Source organism: Rhinolophus sinicus, chromosome 6 (genome assembly GCF_057876585.1).
Source record: "Rhinolophus sinicus isolate RSI-liver-muscle chromosome 6, RSI-T2T, whole genome shotgun sequence".
In the NCBI taxonomy this organism is placed as follows: domain Eukaryota; kingdom Metazoa; phylum Chordata; class Mammalia; order Chiroptera; family Rhinolophidae; genus Rhinolophus; species Rhinolophus sinicus.
Window position 1 is genome coordinate 12,704,191 of NC_142506.1, and position 22,391 is coordinate 12,726,581.

General features: G+C 47.2%; 1 protein-coding gene across 2 annotated transcripts in view; it reads right to left on the bottom strand.

Annotated features, from left to right (window-relative positions):
* The window catches only part of ZHX2 (zinc fingers and homeoboxes 2), a 142,380-nt gene that overhangs the window by 55,241 nt on the left and 64,748 nt on the right, over positions 1-22,391 (bottom strand). For both annotated transcript variants that reach the window (XM_019717501.3, XM_074316273.2), the window contains exon 2: positions 19,720-19,790. The gene's annotated coding sequence lies outside the window, so the exon portion shown is untranslated. The remainder of the gene's footprint in view (positions 1-19,719; positions 19,791-22,391) is intronic.

Here is a 22,391-nt window from a genome sequence, read left to right on the forward strand (position 1 = left end):
ATGTAAGGGTGGGGGGAGTCCCATCCTGCCCCATCCTGGGATGCCGCTCAGGAGGGAGGCAGAAACACCCAAGTCTCCTCTTCCTGGACTGACTCTAGAGCCTCCCTACAGCTCCTTGTTGTGACTTTTTTTTTTTTTTTTTTTTAAAGGTACAGTTTTTACTAAAAGGGACGAGCTCTCCTCTAAAAATTCTTTCACTCCCTGTCCTCTTCTCTGGTTTCCTCTTGCACAAAATGGGCATAGCCAGACCTATTGCATGGGATTCTTGGGAGGATATAACAAGTTAATGATGATAAACACCCAATGATATGTGTCACTGGCATTTTTTGAGCACCAGTTCTATGTTTTACGTACTATGCACACAGTATCTCATTTAATCCCCACAGAAACATTATGAAGTGATTTTGGGGGGTTTATTTATTATTCAGTGAAAAAAAGTCCTCCATTTATTGAGTACCTACTATGTGCCAACTATTACGCCACATTCTGGGGACCCAGCCATGAACAAGCCAATGCCCTGCTGACAAAGAACTTATGTTCTAGTAGCTGCTGTTATAGCATTTTACAAACCAAGACGCTAAGGCTCAGAGACATGAAGCTACTTGGCCAGACAGGTGACACCTGTCTGGCTCTGAAGCTAGTCCCAGGTCCTCATGTGGGTTTCTCTGTTAGCAGGTGAAAGATGAGGGTCAAGATACTAAGATGGATAAAAAGGTGACAAGGTAGAATTAGGAAAGTGGGTAAAGAGAGAGAGGAAGACCATCTTCCCTTCTACGTGTATCATAACTTTATAAAAGATGTGAAAATGCCAGGTGGGGCAGCTGGACCTTCCTTCCATAGTTTTTGGTCCAGAGTGACATGATCAGACACCCTCAAGGAAACTGGGTGGCACAGAACAATTCATTCTTGCACCTTCTGAAGGAGACGAGTGGCGATTTCTGTGTCTCTGGACTGTCAACGCAGCAGGCACAGTCTGCAGGACCAGAGGCAGGACTTCGGGTTTATATGTTGCTCACCCACGTTGAAGGATGAAATGGCAGCTGCCTGGTCCTCATATTCTCTTTTGGAAACAGAACACCCTTGGAGAAGAGGGTGTGGGCTCCTGTTGCTGACTTGGAACCTTCTATACAACCTTGGACAAGAGGAGCTCTCTAGGACCACCCAGGGAGGCAGGCTTCAAATGCAGCTCTCAGGCTGGCCAGGGCCCAAGGGAAAGACTGGTCAGCTTGGGTCACAGCCATACACTATCCCATGAGGAGCCCTCGTAGGCAAGCAGGCAACGCCTGCAGGAAGAGGCCCAGACGCAGGGTGGGGGGAATGGGATAGGGACAACCTTCGTTTGCCGGGGCCACCAGCTCCAGGCAGCTCCGGGGGACATGGCTCCTTGACTTCCTCCTCCGTCTACTTCTGCCACTTCTTTTTGTTCCATTTTCTTCCTTTTCTCTTTGTCCTTCATTTGTGTGTATGAGTATTTTCATTTTTGGATGCTTTTCTTTCTTCTCTTGCCTTCTATCCACTCACACTCACCGATCACCCCAATCTCTCTCTTCTATGTCACGCATATTCACTCTTACACGGACGTGTACAATGGCAGAGCACACGGTGAGGTACATGAGCCCAGGAAATAAATCTGGTTCAAATTCTGCCTCTGATGCACACGTCTGAATCTCTCTGAATCTCCATTTCCTTGTCTTACGAAATGAAGACGATAATTAGAAATTTCCTCCTCGGATGATGGTGGCGACTAACCATATAGGGCTTGGACCTGAGTAAATGCTCTTTGAATGAGAGCCGTCTGTTCCTTCTCAGTTCTGTTATAACCCTTGCCAACAACGATGGCAATGACAACTTTTTATTATGCGTTTGCCTCTTTGGAAGCACTCAGTAAGTGTAGCTGCTAGGATAATGATAATAATTTTGTTAATTCTGTTATAGCACATTGCTTAACTCGAAAAAAATTAATGGGCTAATTTTTAGAGCAGTTTTAGGTGTACAGAAAAACTGTGTAGAAAGTACAGTTCCCACAAAGTCCACTCTCCTTCTCTCTGCCATTTCCCCTAGTACTCACATCTTGCAAACGGTGTGGCCCATTTGTTACAAGTGCCAAACCAATGCCCACACAATGAAACTGACCACTAACCAAAGTCCATAGTTTACATGAGGGTTCCCTCTTTGTGTTGTACAGTCTATGGGTTTTGACAAATGGAGAATGACAGGTATCCATCATTATAGCATCACACAGAATAGTTTCACTGCTGTGACTGCCCCCCGCCCCCCATATTCCACCTAGTCACCTCCCTCTGCCTCCCCCTGTACCCCTGGCAACTCTTGATCGTTTCATTGTCTTGATAGTTGGCCTTTAGCAGAATGTGATAGAGTTGGAAGCATACAGTGTGTGACTGTTTGAGACCGGTTCCTTTCACGTATTAATGTACACTTAAGGTTCCTCTGAGTTCTTTTGTTGGGCTTGATAGCTCATTTCTTTTATGGCTAAGTAGCACTCCATTGCGTAGACGGACCACAGCTTGTTTATTGGTTCGCCTACGGAAGGGCATCATGGTTGTTTCAATTTTTGGCACACATTGCTTAACTTTTAGTGCCATTTTGGCGCATTTTCATTAATTTTTCCCCTTAACTTGGCAGCCTTTCAGAAACACTGATCTAAACATATGTGTACTCAACTCATCAGTGCGTCCCAAAGATGCAGAGCAAGAGGTTTCTGTATCACATGTGGACAGCAGCAGAGTCCACTGGGCCCCACAGCCCGTGCTGCAGACCAGGGGGTTTTGCCACAGGCCTGAAAAGGGTTAACGATTTCCTCCCATGTTGGATGTTTATGATATTTTAAATCAGGGTTTCTCACCCTTGACACAATTGACATTTTGGGTCAGCTGACTCTTTGTTGAGGGGGGCTGCCGTCCCATTGGAGGCTGTTTAGCAGCATGCAAAAATCCTTCACCCACTTGACACCAGTAGCAACCCCACCTCAAACTGGGATAACCAAAAATGTTTCCAGACACTGCCAAACGTTCCCTGGGGGACAAAGCCGACTGACCCCTCAGCCCTCCCACTGCTGAGAACCACTGTTCTAAATATTTTGTTCTTGTCAGTGCTGTTAGGATGAGAACTTCAGATGCCACTTCAAATCTCCAACATAAAACCCCGAAACAAAACCCCACCTGTAGGAGGGGCCTCTCTTTACTAGGCAGGAGGGAGGTGCCCTCATCTCCCCATGACTTCCTGCATTTCACTCTCATTGCGTGTGTTTGCATTCATCACAGCTGAATGCTGCCACTATGCAGACTGGCCTCTGGATGGTTCCTCTAGAGATGACACATGCAACATTTCCATGATTTTAAGCTTTCACTGACTTGCCAAATATCGTACTGCTAAGGAGGGCAGGCCTGTCTCCTGACTACAGTCCAGTGACTTTTCCATGAGCCAAAAAGGAGTCATCAGTGGAGTCATGACAGGCAACAATCCTCTCTTCCACTCATACTCCAATTTATCCATCAGCAACTCCTGTTGGCTCTTCCTCCAAAATACACCCTGAATCTGACTACTTTCCACCACTTTTCTAACCCGAGTCCAAGCCGCCATCTCCGCCTGCCTGCTCTCCTTCCTGCTCTCTGTCCTCCACTCAACCAGTTTCTACATTGCTTCGGGATAATACTTAAAACATCTAAATCTGATCATGTCACTCCCAGCTCCAATGGCTTCCATTTCTGTTCTGAGTTTGGCAGCGTTGCTACCACTCTGCCTATGAGCTTTACCTCCACCCCTGAAGAGGTGTCTTAAGTGGAAGAACCAGAGGCTGGACATATAAGGGTCAGGAAAGGGCAGGTGGGCCCAGTGTAGGTACCCCCTAGCTCTGCTGGGTTTACTGGGCCCACCTGCACCCTGGTTTCCACCACTTGCTCCTGACTCCAATAGTTTTCTCAGTCCCCCTTCCCCTCCCGAGAAGCCAGGCGTCAGCCTGGCCAACGTTACACCCTCGATATGGGGGCTGCTGCCAGCTTCTGCCCTCAGGTTCCCCCTGTCCAGTCCCCAAGGGCTCTGGCTTCTCCAGTGGCGGCCCAGAGGGGCCAGGTCAGCACCCTGAGCACAGGGGCGAGTTAGCGCCGATGAAGACTCTACCCCATGGGAGACAGGAGAGGGAAGGGGCTGACAAAGAAATTCCTCACTCTTTCTGCCCCGATGGGCTCGTCTGAGACAGGGTCTTGTCAGTGCTGTTATCATGCTTGTTTTGAAAAGGCAGATTTGTTCCAACACGATTGATATACAGGTTAGAGGAAAAGTTGCGAAAACCTGAATTTTGCATTTGTTTGTGTCCGATTGCATCTGTGAGAAACAGCAGGCAAACACAGACAACTTTATCCAGCTGAACAGGGCCTCGCTGAAATACCCATGACGCACACACGCTCCCACCTCACACGTGGGCCAGCTACCTCAGTTTACCTTGTGTTATGAGCCATTCTTGTCCACACCTGGTGTTACCACTTTCGTCCAATTTCACGCTCCGTCCTCAACTTCACAATAACCCACACACTGCAACCCCTATGACACCCAATTCCTCAAGCTAATAGGTCTTTCCTTAAAGGAAAGCACCCCATTTATGGTAGTGTTGGTAGATTTCTAAACTGTGTGTAAAACTGTGCTACTGCTTTTATTAGGTTCTCTCTCTCTCTCTTTTTTTTTAACGTGACATGACAAAGTTTTTAAGTGTTGTATCCCTAACCTCATTATCCCCATAAGTCTTGTGATTTTAATTGTGCAGTTTTGCATTGTGTGGTAGCTTTGGGTAACATATATGCTGCATTATAGTACAGCTGACTATATTCTATATCGCCCTTCTGAAGACATCCCAGGATTCAGAGGAACTGGCTAGATTTTCTGATGAAGTACACAATCAGTGGAACAATGCTTTCGTAGCCTTGTTTTCTTGCTGCCCACCTGGCCCTGTCCCCACCCTGTTCCCTCATAACACCTTAGGATTTTGCCTCAGCCTCTGTTTTCTAGGGAACGCAGGCTAAGATAGAACATTGAACATGGAGGGACATATAGCAAATGCAAAACTGTAATGTGGACACAGGCTGGTTATATCTGGGGGACAGGAAGACAGATGGCGTGGCTGGAGCACAGTGGGGGAGAAACAGTGTATAGGAAATGTGGTTGGAGGGGCAGAGAAGGAAGAGGTCTGTTAGGGTTTGGTCAGCCAGGGAAAGGAGTTTGGACATCAGTTCAGTTGCAGGGAGAAGCTGTTAGATGTTCCCTGGGAGTGATGTGCTTTGATTTGCACTTTAGAAAGATAACTGGCTCACATGTGAAGGATGGATTACAAGTAGCAAGACCGTAAGTGGGGAGACCACTCAGGTCCAGGTGAAATGAGGGGGTCTGGACCTGGGTGGCAGAAGTTGGCCTCAGGAAGTGGCAGGGCATCACAGTTGTCCTGTGGACTTGGGAGGGAAGGGAGAAATTCTAGGGGACCCAAGGTTCAGTTGTGTATATTTCATTATTTTTCAGTTTGGGGCGGGTCACTATTCTTTAGAGGAAGGAAGAAAGAATATTTAAAAAAGTAATGATGATTCCTGAGGGTGGAGGCATTGGACGTGGTTGCAAAAATGCAAAAGCTCATCTGTTGGCTTTGGAATTATTATTAAAAATAAAAAGAGGTGTGTGTGTGTGTGTGTGTGTGTGTAGAATTATGCAAGGAAAGGCTATTGTTCCCATTCACTCCTTTCACAGAAAAATAACCACAACATGATAAACTGCAGTGCAATGCTTGTCTACGTCTGAAATGTGGCCAAAGAAAGGAAAGATTAATCGCACAGGGAAGGCTGCTATCTCAGGGGCAGATTTAGACAACAAGCTAGCAATCTGGAGACTGATTAGAAACCGCTAACATCAGAACTTCCAGTTAGGGACTACGCGTTAACAGCCGTCTTTTTTGAGGGGGGCATGGGAGCAGGGAGGGAGATTGATTTCAGTTAATTAAACCTAGTGCTTCATTAAGTGTTCTCAGATACAAACGGTATCCTTTATGCATGGTTAATGCAAACTGCGTTCACAGCTCCATCAAGTTTGCTGGCTGGAAGTTTTGGGGAAATGGGGGTGGTTTCCACTAGATATATAATAAATGCGGGCACTTTTCTAATTGTGAGAATCGTGGAGTGGGACAATAGGTGACTTAGGGATGGGACAGAGCCCCTTCTCAGGAGAGTCAGGCAGCCTGGAAAAGCAGAAAAGTTTAAGATCTTGGGGTCAGACAAGCCGGTTTCCAGTCTCCATGGGCCTCTCACCAGCAGGGTGACCTCGGGCAAGTCACCTAGCCCAGTGGACTCTAAATGTTTTCATCATATGAGATGCCTTTTGTGATTCCATCCCCGTGCCCTGATAAGGATTCTGTCCACAAACTGCATTTATCCAACTCGACTTCATTTCTATTTAGAATTGATCAAAATGCACGTATGTAGTAACGGCCACAGGTACTTATTGCGTGCTTCCTACGTTTGTTCTAGGTAGGCCCTTGCGTAATGTCATCCATCGGTGCTGTTACGTTAAGTAAAACGACAGATAACCAAACTGATTTTACCACAGGCTAACTGACGTAAACAAGACTTAAGTTCCTACAGTATCTCATCAACATTGTAAGGAGATGTGATAAGGAGATGAACCAAATGACATTATTCAAGGACGAGCTATTTGTTTTAAGCATGTGGCATGGATTCACCATTTAATCCCCATAACAACTCTAAGACGTAAACATTATTATCCCTATTTTATAGAGGAGAAAGCAGAGGCACAGAGAAGTAAAGTAACTTTGCCAACGTCCCACAGATAGTAAAGGATGGAACAGAAATCTAGACCTAAGGTTGAATGCAAAGAAACGGAGTTTTTGTCAGTGTCAGACTTGACCTCTTTTGCTAGGGGCTGGCAGCCAAAACGTAGCTGCTCTGGCTTTGGTTTTCTTACGTGTAAAACACGGGCACGCATCTCTATCTAACTGCCTTCTAGGAGTTAAAAGGCGCCGACTTCAGGATGCTTAGAAAGCTTTGAGATTCACGATATGGACGATGAGGGTAGAGGGGCCCTGAGTGCTCAAGCACAGATCCTTTTAGAAATCTTACGTGCCCAGCAAATGAACCCGCGGCAGTATCTCACCTGAATCAGAGGAATTTGGTCACATAGGTCATTTGGTGTTACGTGTTCCAGTGATGATGCTACTGCCTTCTGAGTCATCAGGTCAGTGAACTCAAGCTTTGGATGGAGCAGGGTTTCTTTTCTGTTGTTTCTTGGGGCGTGAACTCATGGTTCTCTATTGTTCCTATTATCTGAAGGGACCAGGTGCTTGGGCTGCATCTGTTTGAGATGCTTTTTAGGGTGGTGGCAGGGTTTTACCTTTGCTTCTATTGTGGCATGCCTCTTCTCAATCTCACGGTGCCAAAGGGACAACGACAGCTAGTATTTGTGGGGTCCTTGCCAAAGCTTTACATGGGAAGCAGAAAATGCAAAAGTTCTGGAGGCAGATGGCCTGCATACAAGTCCCAGCTCCACCATGGTGGGACCTCTGGAAGGTCACTCAGTGTCACTGAGCCTCAGCTCCTCCCCATAAAAATGAGACAGTAACTACTTCTCTCAAGGGGTTTGAGGATGAAATGAGCGTGCCAGGAACATTTCCAACCGTAGGGCAGCACTCAAGAATCTTAGTCGTTCATTTTAAACTCCTTTACTTCTCATAACACCCCTATCAGGGACATAAGATTCTCTCCAAGGGAAGGAGAGGGCAAGTGCCATCCAAGGCCACATGTCTGCCAGAGGCAGAATCAGGATTTGAACAGTCTGAAGAGTATGTGGGAAGGTAGTATGAGTTGGAGATTGGTGATGGTGGAGAAAGAGTGAGAAAGGGAGGGGTGGGTTTCACACGTGGCTTTGAGGAAGTCACTTAAGCTCTCTGAGGCTCAGTTTTCTCATCTGTGAAATGGGAATAATGCTAGTGCTTATTGTTATGGGAAGTATCAAGTACAAAATAAACTCAAGGTACTGGGCTACTATGAAAAAAAATGATGTGGAATTAAAAAAAAGTCCTTAGACAGGTCTTTCTGTTATCTGACCTACATTTCTAGACAGACTGCCTTTAGGGCAAACCTTGTGTACCAAGGTCTATAGAGAGGCACACAGTTAACTTTGAGTTCCCAGGGCTGTGCTGTACCTGCCCTGTGGGGAAGCAGCCTAGGACAAGCAATGCATCCAAACTTAGGGCTATTGGGAGTACACCAGGTCCCCATTCCTCTAGCGATGGTTCTAATTGTCACCGCAGACACCTTGAGTCAGGGACCAGGTGTAATGCTAAAGACACAGATGCTAACATAATTGCCACGCGTTAAGGATTCACTCTGAGGTTAAGTCCATCTTGTGGCTCCTGAATCAGAGGAAATTATGCAACTATTCCAAGTTTGTCTTTGAGGACACCTCCTCCCAGGTGGCTGGGTGATTTCATCTGGTGGATTTGGGGAAACATGGTATTGATTGTGGTAATAGTTCTGATTCTGTACCCCTCCTTGTATCCACGCTCTTTTACACATGACCTTGGAGAGCCCTTCCACTGAGACTCTTGCCACTTGACTTGCTTTGGCCAATCGGATGTTTGTTAGCAGAGGGAATGCAAGCCAAGGCTTGGAAAAGCACTAGCATCTTTCTGCTTGCACCTTCACTTCTCTGCCACCACGAGAACATGCCTGGGCAGACAACTGGAGGATACACGATGTGTGGAGCTCTGTCAGCTCAGCCGTCATCCCTATTGAGGTCATCTTAGATTAGCCAGCATCCAGCCAACCATAAAGATATGGGTGGGCCCAGCGAACGTCACGGAGCCACTTAAACTGACCTCTTGAGTGAATCCAAGCCAGACAGGTTGAACCCTGTAGATTGTGAGCTAAATACATGCTTCTTGTTCACCCGTGAGGTTGGTGGGGGTTTGTTATGAAACACTATTGTGGCAATAAATAGCGTGTGTGCACACACACACTTAGACATGTACTAAGCTATGGCTTTGATTATAATTAAAATTCCTACACGATCTAAACCTTCCTTTCTCTGCCTCTTTCTTTGCTTTTGGACATACTGGCACAAAATGTTTTCATTTTCCATATACATACCCAGTTGATACAGAGAGTCTCACGTTCTTCCAACTAAATCCTGCTAGGAAGAAATGGAAAACTCTAAAAGCTTTGTTCTACCCCAGTATGCCTCACTTCCTCTTCCAATCCATATAGCTTAAATAAAAATCTAAGATATATTGTAAGTCAACAGGCCATATTTAGTCAACATAAGCTCCCCCTCAAAGCCAGGAATCTGTCTCTTGATTAATCAACCACACTGGGGTTCTCAGAATCCTTCTCCGTCTTCCAATCTTGTCCTCTATCCATGAAGACCCAGGAGCCGTCTCGGCATCTATGTCCACTTCCCCTGCCAGTGCTTCCCGGAGCCTGCTAGCCAGGCGCCTGTGCTCCCACAGCACCATCTGTGGGTTCCCGGCACTTCGTGTTTTGTTAGGTGGCAAATGCAGACCAACTGAATTCAAATCCCCACTTACTAGCCTTACGACGTTGGGCAAGTTCCCCAAACCCTCTGAGCCTCAGTTTCCTCATCTGTGAGGTAAAGATCATAATAATGAAAGTATTACAGTGTTGCCTGTGAAGAGCAAATGAACTAGTATAACTCCAACACTTACCACAGTAAGCCCTTAATAGGTGTCAGCTATTATTATAATTGTATGCACGGTACCATGGGAACCTGGAATCCCAGCTAGCAGTTCTTTAAAACTTAACATGTGTCCACTCTTTTGTGTATTTTGCTAACTGTGTTAGTGCTTTTTATATGTTTACTTCATGTTTTAAACCTCATGACCACAGTTAGGGGGTCAGATAGGTAGTGCTATTGTCTCTAGTTTATGGATGAGAGAACTGAGGCACAGAGAGGTTAGGTAATTTACTCAAGGGCACACAGCTAATAGATCACCATGTTAGTGCTCTCTCCACTTTATTATAGTTATCACCCATCTTTCCTATTGGGGAACTGGAATGTGTAGTTAATTTGTGCCTTCACAGTGTTTAGCCCTTAGTCAGGCCATCATCGTGGTGGAGGCTGCCACAGAACGTTCTGCGTCCCTCTGGTCTTTTCTCCTTTGGCACTGACTCTCTTGAGGGTAGGGGACGGGGTCCCCTGCTCCCTGCACCTGGTTGCTACTGATTTAACCGGGTGGAACCAGATGGCACACAGAAGAGAAACTGAGAGCCTTCTCACATTGGCACACACGTGCTCTGGGTTCTCCACACGCTGTCTCACAATCCAACCGGATTCAAGACACAGGAAGCAAACAAGGCGTTCAGCAGCCTCAGGCGAGCAGCGGAGAAATTAGTCGATCAGTGTCCAAAGCCGTGTTTAATAATGCTATCACACTAGCCAGTCCTCACGGAGCCGTTGTGACATTCTGCATTAAAGACGTGACAACCCTCGGTGGCTGCGCATAATGGAGGCCTGGCATCAGGCTGGCTCCCAGCCCCCGGAACACTCACATTTCCTGGCGACAATGGCATATAGGGATCAGGGGAACTGATGGCTTCCTGCAAAAATGTCCTCGCAGACCACTCGAAGCCCTTTGTAGTGTGGTTGCTCTTCTGCTCGTCTGCCAGGAGCACACTTTTCATTAAATATGAAAATATTTAAAGGCACTGTTAAAATAATGTCGTTATGGTAACTGGGTGGGGGGCGGGCAGGGATGCTGAAATAAGATGGTGCTGCCCAAATTGCAGCATATTAATCAAGTACTTGGTGTTATCTAATGAGCTTCCCTGTATGTCTCCCTAGAGCAATGAATTTGGAGGACCCCGGGGCTTGGGGTCTGCCTCAGTGGTCACTGTCAAGGATGTGGGTTCTCATGAGTTCCTGGTGTTGTGATGGATGGATGGATGGATTGGATGGATGGATGCTGGAACCCAAATTGTAGATGTCCACATCAGAGCTGTTTCTGACAGCTCTTCCATTTTTCATATTCCCCTTTTATGGTGGAAAAAATTTTTGCCAGAGAACTGGGGAAAAGAGGTCAGGAAAATAACTGGGGGGGTAGGAAGGGAGGGGAAGCCACGGCCAAAGATTTCTTTGCCTGAAAGGAGAACTAAATGCCAGAATAAGGAGGCAAAGTAGGAGACTGTAGAGTCAGGCGGCCTGGGTTCAAATTCTAGCTCCCTCTCCTCTCCTGGTGTAATCATGAGCCAGTCACCTGCTCCCCCAAGCAGCTTCTGTTTCCCACATGTCAAAGGATTGATAAGTGTGCGGACCTCAAGGGCGACGGAGGGTATGATGGGGATGAATCTCGCACCACAGTACGTGCCCAGAGGGACTGCTCTATGAATTCTGCAAACCACCTCTACTGCTTCTGGCCGTGCTGCTGCGGCTCCCAGCACAACTGCTATGAAAGCCACCCCTGAGGGGAGGCCCCGCGGTTCTTTCACGGACTAAAGGTCTAACTGGGCCCTGAGCAGCCAGTGCAGGATCCAAGCCCAGGTCTGGGACTCCACTGCCTGTGTTCTTTCTGAGGTTGGAACACTTTTCCTGTCAAGGGCCAAATATTTTAGGCTTGGTGGGTCACATGCAGTCTCTGTCACATATTGTTCTTTTTGCTCCTTTTAAAAATCATTATTATTAAGCAACCCTTTAAAACTGTAAAACCATTCTTAGCACACAGGTTGCTCAGACATAAGCATAGTTGCCTGGTCCCTGCTATCTGGCTTAAAAGGAAGTAGAGGGAAAAAGGAAAGCAAAGTACAAGAAGATGTATATATGGGCATTTGGCCACTAAGCGTGGGTTAAGACAGACTTTGGGGGTCTGGCAGATCTGTGGTCCAGCCCTGACTCTACTGTTACTGTATCTGTGACCTTGGAAATCAATCAATCAATGAATCAATCAATGAATCAATCAATCAATGCCTCAGTTTCCTCAATGGTAAAATGGGGGTATCTGCTGTACCCTGCTCTGGGTGGTTATGAGAATGAAGTGACTTAGCAAGTGGCCTTGAATACCGGAAGTGCTGAATGAACATTAGAATTGATGATACCGTGTTTCCCTGAAAATAAGACCTAGCTGGACACTTAGCTCTAATGCGTCTTTTGGAGCCAAAATTAATATAAGATCTGGTCTTATTTTACTATAATATAAGACCGGGTCTTATATAATATAATATAATATAGTATAGTATAGTATAGTATAGTATAGTATAGTATAGTATAGTATAATATAATATACATATAATACCGGGTATAATATAATGTAATATAATACTGGGTTGTATATTAATTTTTGCTCCAAAAGACAAACTAGAGCTGACGTCCGACTAGGTCTTATTTTCAGGGAAACAGGATATTACCACAATCACTATGACCAGCAGAATAATAGCTCCCAAAGATGCCCAGGCCCTAATCCCCAGAATTGATGAACAAATTATTTTAAATGATAAAGAGGAATTAAGGCTGCAGATAGAATTAAGGTTGCTAATCAGCTGATCTTAAAATAAAGAGATTATCCTGGATTCTCTGGGTAGGCACAACATCATCACAAGAGTCCACTAAAGACGGAAGAGAGAGGCAGTGTCAGAATGATGAGGCCTGAGGAAAACTTAACTGGCCATTGCTGGCTTTGAAGATAGATAGCCGAGGCATTCAGGAGGCCTTGAGAAGCTGGAAATTCAAGGAAACAGATTTCCTTTAGACTCTCCAGAAAGGAAAGCATCTCATCGACAACTTGGTTTTAGCTCAGTGAGACACGTCTCGGACTTCTGACCTCCAGGACTGTTAGATAATAAATATGTGTGGTTGAAAACATGAAGTCCTTTGTTAAAGCAACTATAGGAAATGAAAAGGAAACTAAGTCCAGTTGACCCTTGAATAACATGGGTTGCAACTGCACGGGTCTACTTATAAGTGAATTTTTTTCAATACATACTGTGCATGTATTTTCTCTTCCTTATGGTTTTCTTAATAACATTTCTTTCTCTAAGCTTATTTGATTGTAAGAATACAGTCTATAATACATGTAACAAAATATGTGTTCATCGACTGTTTATGCTCTTGATTAAGCCTTCTGGTTAACAGCAGGGTATTCGTCATTAAGTTTGGGGGAGTCAAAGGTGACACGCAGATTTTCGACTGCAGGGGGTTGGCACTCCTAACACCCTTGTTGTTTAAGGGTCAGCTGTATGCTGTTTATGACAGGAGGGGACTCATCAGAGTGCCACCTGCAACAAAGAAACATCTTGCACAGGCTGGAGGATGAGGGGCCTTTTCTGCATGTTCCCTCTGACGCTGCGAAACCACAGCTCTTGGCTTACGGATGGACATGTGAGCTGAAGCTCTCAGTTCCCAGCATCTGCTAGGACAACAATGGAAGTAAAGCCCTCTTTTGCTGGGGGTTGCTGAGAAGGTGCTGGGTTGGTGGGGGAAATGCGCCTGAGTGGAGCCCACAAAGAAGAAAGCAGAGTCAAGAGATGGAGAGAAATGACGCCTGCTGACATTGTTTAGATCCCACCAGGCTCAAAGCCAGACCCTCACTTCACATGCTTAAGTCCAGTCAGTGCTTTCTCTGAGCTAGTGCTCTGGAGCCCGCCTTGCTCTACCCCTGCTGTGACCACCTCAACTTTGATGCCCATGCACTCTCTCTGGGGCCATCTCTCTGCCGTTGCTTCCTGACTCACCTGTAGCTCACCCTCTGCACTGTGACCAGGTCATGTTTCTAAACTCCGGGTTGTATCACGTCACGCACTTAGCTTAAAATGTCTTAAAACTGCGCATTGCTTCCTGCAAACAGTCCACTTCTGAGTATGGCATTCAAGGACTTGTCCGAGCTTGCCCATCTCGACTGTCACAAGCTCCCCAACCGGGCTCTCCCTCCTGCAGCAACACCAGACTTCCGACATCCTCTATATGTCCCGGGCTCCCTCTCCCTCTGCACCTCTCCCCAGGCTTCCCCTCCCTCAGAGTCTAGTTGAAAGCCTCCCGAACCCACAGACAGAATGAAGGACATTGTTTCTGTGGGTACGAAGCTTACAATCTTGATGGCAATTAAGCGATCACATGACACACTGATTTCTGCATTTATTTACTTAATGATTGTGTTTCTCTAACACTATACTCTGTGCCAGCAACACTCCATTAACTCGGTAGTCATCCTAACTACCCTAGGAGGTGGTCCATTTTATAGATGAGAAAACTGAGGCACAGAGAAGTTAAATCACTTGGTCAAGATCACAGGGCTAGCAAAGGTGGAGCTGGGATTCCAACTGGGCCAGTCCAGCTCCAGAGTGTATGATCTTCACCACTCAGCACCACTTCACACTGGGTGGTACAGACTGTAAGGTCCGTGGGAGCCCAGGGCGGGGACAGAGCCTCAGCAGAAGCTATAGGACTTGCCCTGAGTTCTGACTGCTGACGTGATACCCCTGCCTGCCCAGGCCTCCAAGTGGCAGCTCCCTGGGCGAGCCTATGTTGGCTATGCCCTCTAACCTCAAGGCCTCCCCCTTGCCCACCACACCCTCCGTTCCATCCTTGGGAGTGAGGAGTCTGAGGCTGGACAAGGCTGAGGAAAAGGACCCATACCAGGGTCACCGCACCACGGAGTGGAGCCTCAGTGGGAAGAGTGGGAAGAAGGATAGGGGTCCATTCCTCTTTTCCCCTGCCCGTGAAATAGTGGGACGACCGTTGGCCATGCCTTCTCTTGGGGAGGGGCACATGGAGGCTTCTCAGGCAGGGGAGCAGAGCCATTTTGCGCTAGGCCTCAGGAGAGAGGACAGAAGAGAAATGTGAGGTTGTCCAGGATGGGGGCCAGAGAGGATTGGAGGCCAATGGCCAGCACAAAGGGCCTGCACTTGCCCTCCTTAATACCCCAGCTCTCAGCTAACAACCCAGGAATTCTGAGGAGTTCATCTGGGCTTCGCAGGCCCATCCCCCTGCCCTTGGCTTCTGTGACCAGGGTTATTACTTCTCCAGTTGTGTGAGTTCCTCTCTCCACTCCCCATAGATTTCATTGCTCCTGATTTTTTTTTTTTTTTAAGTGGCAACTTAACCTTTCTCCTGAAGATTCTCAGGGACAAAGGCTGAAAGAGGAGGCCCTTTTCAAACTTCGTACCCATTTTTTTTAAAACAAGTAAAGCCTATCATTTGGGCATGCTCACACTCAACTTCACTTGGTATCAATTTGCCATTCGACCACCTTTACTGACCTGACTGTCCCTCAAACCCATGGAATTTGGGTTGGACACTTGCTGAGTTGAAGGGAAGATGTGGACATGGTCTAGTCACCATGTGGTCCAGTGCCCTCTAGAGAAACCTGCAAGCAAGCGTTCGTACACACGCAGTTTGGGACCTTGGCAGCATCAGCTACTTGACCCAGAAGGCCAAGCGGAGAGGAACTCCAGTTGAAGGCTTACGTGCACCTTTCCCAAAGAAGAATCATCAGGAATAAAAAGGAAGAGCCTCTGAAATACTAACAGGAGTCATGTGAAAAGTATGACACTATTTAAAAAATCGATCTGGAACATTTTCTTGAACATACTGCAAGAAGAAAATGACGCTTGCTGGGCGAATATAGATGGAAAGTGGTACAGGGGGAGAAGAAATAGTGTTTTGGACCATCTTTTAGGAGCAAGATCCCCTGCTGGGTCTCTTGCACATTTGATCTCATTTACCCTCCTGACTAGCCCTGTGGGGTGTATTATTTCCCCACTTTACAGATCTGGAAACTCAGGGGATCTGAGTGCTAGACTATTTTGTCTCATCTTCTACATATAATTCTGGAAAAACAGCTTATTCCCAGCTACTGCAGCCAAGTCTAATTCAAATTCTCTGGCAATTTGAAACAGTAGAAGCAAAGCCGTCCATAGAAGGATTTTCTACTTCAAAAAACAGCCTGCTTGTGTCAGAGTTTCGGTGGTATCCATCCTAAGCACACAGAGTTAAGTGTCCCTTTAGGTCAGGCACACCCAGTCATATGGTCAGACCTGCTGGGCTCAGATCACCGTGGCCCCTGCATCGGCCAACTAGCTAGTTGGGCTGAGCTGACTCCGTGTACTGAAGGTAGTAAAGCTGACCTGCATGGAGAAGCCCCTCAGATTAAGACTTTTCACTCACTTGGGTTGGTCCTAAAGTGGCGCAGATTAATGAGGTTTAGCAGTGCTTTGCCTCTCAGATGTAAAACATAGTTGCTGAAATAAATTCATGAAGTGTGAGGGCACGAAGGGGGTCTTAGAAATCGCTTTGTCTAGGGATGCTAAAAAGTGGCATGTATGCTACAGCCCTCCTTCTTGCCTCCTTAACAGACATCACTAATCCATGGCAGCACACGATTTCTTGGATAGTCCTCAGAATCCTTCTCAACACAGTGCCTCTGGCAGCCATGACCAGTGGATCAGAGTTGGCAGAAGATGAAATCTCTTTGCCACTCCTGACCTAGCCCAATCACCTCACCTGACGAGAGTGGAACGAGCTAAATGATTGACGGAGCTAGGAATTGGGACCTCTTTCCTCTGAATGCTTTGCCTTTGAAGCGGCCCTGGGAAATATCCCCTAATCCCTGTCCCCTTCCCATTAAAGGTAGAAGTGAAGGCGGGGTCACTTGGCAGATGTTAGGGGGTCCACAGGGAAAAGGAGACTGGCATGAGTGACATTTTTAAAGACCCCGTAAGCATAGGGGCTGTGCTCGTGCCATAAATGATTTTGGCTTACACAGGATCATAGGCTAGTATGATCACAGGCTCCTACTATCCAGTTAGAATCACAGTGTGATGGGCAGGGGCAGAAGAGGCAGGACCTTGAATAAGCTCATTCTACAGTCCCAGGTCCACTAATGTGAGAAATGTGACCTTGATAAATGTTTCAGGAAAATGCAATTTTTATTTGAAATATGCTACAAGGCCTAGTATGGTAGGTGGCGTGTTTGACAACGCGAAGCATTGTTCTGAGAATCTGTCTTCCAGCCAAGAAGACAGCCAGACCTCACTGGGGAAGGAAGGGGAATCTGACATTCACCGTGAGGCTCAAGATTACAAGACTCAAGCTTGATTTTAAATGATTTTCCATCTGTATCAACAGAATCTTTCTTTTTGTACCAGTGTTTTTCAAGTTTTCAAGACCATTTCTACAAGGGAAGGAGGCTAGCACTGGGAGAAAGGGTTTGAGAAGTCAAATCGCTGTCCGTGAGGCCCCTCAGCTTGTAATAAAAGGTTGAGCGCCCCTTGTCTTTGGTCCAGGGCCAGGACCACGATGGACCGTCAGAAGGAAAGCAGGAAAATGGAGCTGCCCTTGACCTCTGACCATATACTCACGTCTCCTGTGTAGAGAGTGGGCTCAGCAGGAGCGACTGCCTCCCCCATGCGCCCCTGCAGCTAAGCCAGGGCTTCAGACTCCCTGTCCAGCGCTCTGTCCCCTGACTCACACTGTTATTTCCTGTTCCAACATTGAACTTTAACCTGGGGGTTATGTCCCACATCTAGAACAAGAATAAGGGCTACCCTGTTTCCTTGAAAATAAGACCTAGCCGGACAATCAGCTCTAATGCGTCTTTTGGAGCAAAAATTAATATAAGACCCCGTATTATATTATATTATATTAATTATAATACATTATATTATAAAAGCCCAGTCTTATAGCAAAAGAAGACTGGGTCTTATATTAATTTTTGCTCCAAAAGACACATTAGAGCTGACTGTCCCTAGGTTTTATTTTCGGGGAAATGTAGTAATATTTATTAAGCTCTTCCCACATACTGGCACAGGGCCAAACAGCATGGCATAAATTAACTCACCAAATGCTCACAGCCAACCGATGCGGTATTATTATTATTCCCATTATACAGACAGGGGATGGAAGCATAGAGAGGTCGGCAATTTGCCTAAGGCCCCACAGCTAGTGGAAGAGGCAGGGTTTGAACCCGGGCAGTCTGATTTCCAGGGCCTTGCTCTTAACACAGACAATGCCTCCCTGAGCTGCCTCCTCACAACTTTTCTTTACAGTCATTCGACAGTCACTTACGAAGCACCTACTACGTGCCAGGTCCTGTGAATCAAGCAGGTCCTGTGAATCCTTGTCTTCAAAGCCCCACTCCTGCTTGGAAATTTGCCAAGAAGTACCATGTCACGGTTCGAATGCACTGTTCAGCCCTCCCCTCCCCACACTGCTCTCCTCAGCACTCAGGACTCTGCTGAAAGTACAGCCTATGCACAATGACTGTCAAACGTGATTCTCATCCAGGCTGTCAGTTTCTTAGAAAAGAAAAACACCATCTCTGGCCTCCCATGGCGTCCTGCTCTCAGGAGCCCTTGGTAAATATTTACAGTCGCCACTGCCCCAGGCCCAGGGGAGGAAGACCCAGTCACAAAGCACAAAGGAAGATGGGTGCTCATTATTCAGACCCTCCTATTGGCTATGGGTGTGTCTCCTGTGCAATATCCCCAGTTGTGTCTGGGGTGCAATTCTTCTCACACGTCGAGGGCCAGGTCTTGGTGACTAGAATTTGTGGTACTGGTCCTGCCAAGGGGTCCCACCTCCTTTGGAGAAGGTGCGTTCACTGTCCTTCCATAGCCTGGGGTTTGGAGGGTTCTGCCACAGTGTTCCCCGAAGCCTTTTTCCTGGTCTGTGTGGTCTGGATCCTGGTTCAAATCTCTCGATGGTGTGACTCGCTGGTAAATCTTTTGGGGGCCTTGGTAAAAGTGAGCTTGCTGAAGCGTCTGATCTAAACCCCTGTCATGCTTGGAGAGTCCATCCCATCACATACATCAGGTGTTTGGGGTCACACCTGTGATATGCGTAGCTATCTGGCATCAGCTCAGGGACAGCTGGCCAATGAACAGCACGTCTTAGGAGAGACCAGAGGGTCACCTCATCCAGCAGCTTCTGAACAGTTTTATAGCAGAACCCTGTCATAAAACAGGCTGAGGGAATGTGTGCTTGAGTGATCTCAGCAGTTCCCCTCGTTCACTCTCCCTGAACCCTCTCCCTCATCCCACTGCCCCTCAGGGTTTCCAGGTCATCATGGAACAGAGTCTGTAAAAACACTGCCGTACTCAAAACTGCACCCCGCCCCCCATGTTTCCCATCGATGTTTCTCTAACCTGTGCTAACATTCTGCCAGCGACAGGGAACTCACTACTTCCACTGGACGCCTATTTCGCTGTTGCAAACCTCTTTTGTTAGGAATTTTTTCTCAGGTTGTCAACAGCTATCCAACTTCCTTCCATCAGTGACAACCCTTTAAACACACAAAGGTACCTTTCTCACCTTTTTGTCTCCTGTCTCCTCAGGGCTATAGTTTACAAACTGGGGTGAGGCAGGTAGTTTCCTCTCTGTCCTAAGAATGTCTCCTTAACCCTGGTGAGATGTCCCCTGAAAACAACTCCAAATACATGCCCTCTGGATGGTGAGTCTGAGCTGCTATGGTCTCCATGCAGAGGACAGAGGACAGCCCAGTCACCTGTAGACTCGGTTTGCCTCTGGGGAGAGACTGGAGGGACCCTGGAATGCCAAGGGACTCACATCTGGATTCTCTGCACTGTGCCGTTTCCAGGTGCATCCGGAGGAAAACAGTTTCAGAACTGCCCCTGCTGTTCCCATTCACCTCCTTCCCTTTCATGACATCCAACCAAGGCCCCAACTACCGCCGAACACGTCGTCACTCACCTGTCCCATATTGCTCACATCCTGGGAATCTTTCTACACTTCGACTCCGAGAGCAGTCAGTGCATCAAGACCTACAAAGAAGAGCGATTCAATATTAAAAGCAGGGCAGAGCAACTGGGTGTCCAACTCCATTTTTCTGGCAGGATTGTGGCACTGGAGTGGAGGTGGGGGTTGGGATGGAGACGGGGAGAAGAAAGCAAAGGCAAAGGAAATGGTAAGGACGGAGCTGCTCATTAAGCGAACCTCAAAACCTCTGGGCTTTGTCGCAAGCAATTCTGAGAGTTAAAAAAAAAGAAAAAAAGACCCTCACCCCAAGTGAGTCAGCAGCTGGTTGAGAAGCAAGCCTTTTGAGAAGAGCTAAACTACTAACAAGATTGGGGTGGGGTGGGAAGGAGATCTTGAAGCTCACTTGGAGCCTCCTCCAGAGGCTGGTCCTTTGGGGCAGTGGCAGGTTCTTTGTGTTTCCATTTTGATGAGTGTGAGGGGAAAACGTCTGTGCTCAGGCCTTAAAACAAAAGTCCCCAATGCGAATGTATATCCTGGGAGACTCCCGAACCCCGAACCCTGTGTGCTTTGAAAATTCCCCAGGAGAGCTGTAGCTGGAGGAACAAGGCGTGTGCCGGCTGGGAGGATGAGGTCCCAGCATGGCAAGTTGAGGCCTGAGCTCTAGAGGTTTCCGCCACTCGGCAGAGGCCCACCTGCCGTGCACATGTGCACGTGAAGTGGTGTGCTCATGAGCTGCCCAGCCCGCCTTTAGAGCAAAACTTGTTTTTTCTTGTTTCGCTAAGAATTCAAAGTGAGCAGAAGTTTCTCAATTCATCCATCTGTACTTTCAAGGGAGAATACCTTCATGAATAGCAATAGTTTCTGTTGACTGAATACATACCATGAGCCAAGCACCTGATCTATATTCTTGCTGTACAGGGGTGAATTCACGTCACCTGGAAGCTTGCTGGAAAGGCAGGTTCTTAGGTCCCACCCAGGCCTGCAGAACCAGAACCTGCTTTTTCACAAGCTCCTCAGGTGATTCCTGAGCACATTAAAGGCTGCAACGTGCTCATTTATAATCCTCTTCATCACGAAAGGACGGATGTCAGTCAGTCAGTCAGCCAGTCAATCAGTGGGGAAATCGTAGCCCATTCTCCAGGTGAGGAAATAGACTTACAAAAGCCAGAACGTGGCATTGTGGTTTTAGAGCCAGTAAGTGGTAGAGACCATCCAAACCCATGTTCATGAGATTCCCAAGCTGGTGTCCCTTCGACTATTTTGGGAAAGTAAAATGAGAGGGTGAAGGGGGCAGGCAGACCTGGCCTGGGGGGAGTGGGTGAGAGAAGGGCAGTGGGCCAGGGGTGGACGGATGACCTCAGGCCCTGGAGAGGGATGGTCCTGGGTGTTCTGGAGAGCTCTCGGAGAGGGAGGCTTTAGATATTGGAGTCAAGGCTCCCCTCCTCCTCACTTTTGTCAAGGGCCAGCAAAATTTCCTGGTCAGAAGTTCTGGGCCTCCTTCCTGCAGTGAAATCTAAGCGTCTGCAGTTAATCCCAGTGAGGAATTTATCTTGGTTCCAGGGAGTTTAGCTCTCTTGCCCACTGCCCTTAGAACTAACCATCCAGTAGGAGAAGGTATCCCAGGAGACAAGTGGACCTGAGTATTCCAGGTATTGACTTGACAACACTCTGCAAAACACTTTATAGTTTACGAAGAGCTTCTCAGCTAATCTGCTCCTTAAAAGAACTTGGGGGTTGTCACTAGTACTATTTTGCAGTTGAGGAAACTGAGGCACAGAAAGGTTAAGTGGTTTTCCTGAGGTCATACAGCTTTTGGGCAGGCTGGGGTTGAGGTCCTCTGACTCCAAGGCCAGAGGTGTGAGCTCAGGTATTCCTGATGGGGAAAGAAATCACATCACAGGTGTATGATGCTCTCGCTTATTGTCACCCCGCTCCCTATGGTCTTGCTCTATATTTTAACAGAATGGGTTTACTGAACAGGTTCACAGACCAAAAGGAAAACAGTCCACAGCCCACACGGGGAATGTGAATGGTACCTTTCTCCATGTAAACTGGCCAGCTGGCATTCCTAGTTTATCACTTAGTCATGGATTACATTATATATCATTTGTTGTACTGCACTTGCAGATTAGTGCATATAAGGTGTATGGGGGGAAGACGTCAATAAAACGAGGAGGTTGCACTGATTCACAGATAGGCAAATGTTCCCACCACATTAATGTGTTGCACCACCAACCAAGTGACAACAGCTGGATGCAAAGTACCCAACACAACAGAGGACAGAAAGCCACAGCAGACGCCTCACTGTGCAGACGCCCCCTAGCTCCACCCTCCCCCTTTCGGTGGGCGGGGCCTCGTGCTTTGCCTTAGGAGCTCTGGTTGCTCAGTTCTCCCGGATCTTTGTGCGAAGGCCGTGGGCGGCCCGGTCCATCTCTGTACATTTTGGCAAAGCCTGAAACCTACTCTTCCAACTCAGCAGCTTCAACCTTACTCTAGCCCCTCCATCAAGTCCCCCCTTTGGGTTTTTAAGATATAGCCTTATAGGTACTCAGGTCCTAAACTTACTGTTTGTTTGTTTTTTAATTCAAAATTCAGCAAGCCCTTTGAACTGGGCCAGTACCATCACGAGGATAGTGCTTCATTACAGAGTTGCATGAATTGTGAGG